The following is a 579-nucleotide window of genomic DNA, read 5'->3' on the forward strand; positions in this document are numbered from 1 at the left end:
TCTGAAGCAACTTAGAATGCATTACACCTGCTGAATACACTGACTAGCTTGTAGTATCTTTGGAATAAAGATATTTTAGAACGTTAAAAAAAAAACTAAACAAAACAAAACAAAAAAAATATTATTTATTTAACACTCCTACCCCCACAAAAGCAGGATGGTAGTGATCTCACACAGTTCTGACAGTGTGTGCACACATCTATGTGTAGCCATTCATCCACATTTGAACAGAGCGACAGTGAAATCCTGTAGATACAGAGTGATAAGGAAGAAAAAAATCAAACCTGCTTTAAAACCCAGCAACACAACTGTAGCTGTATAACTTTTACAACAGCAACACTGCTTTAACAAAAAAGCAAAACAGCAAGACTTATTTGCCATCAAAAAATTTTTTTAAATGCTGTCTAATCGCTCTCGCGGTACACTCTAAAAAATGCTGGGTTAAATATAACCCAGCGCTGGGTTAAAAAGGGACAAACCCAGCTATTGGGTTGTTTTGACCGAGCTATTGGGATGTTTTGAACCCAACCGCTGGGTTTGTCCCTTTTTAACCCAGCGCTGGGTTATATTTAACCCAGC

Source organism: Sinocyclocheilus rhinocerous, unplaced genomic scaffold (assembly GCF_001515625.1).
Source record: "Sinocyclocheilus rhinocerous isolate Xijiao unplaced genomic scaffold, SAMN03320098_v1.1 scaffold938, whole genome shotgun sequence".
Classification (NCBI taxonomy): domain Eukaryota; kingdom Metazoa; phylum Chordata; class Actinopteri; order Cypriniformes; family Cyprinidae; genus Sinocyclocheilus; species Sinocyclocheilus rhinocerous.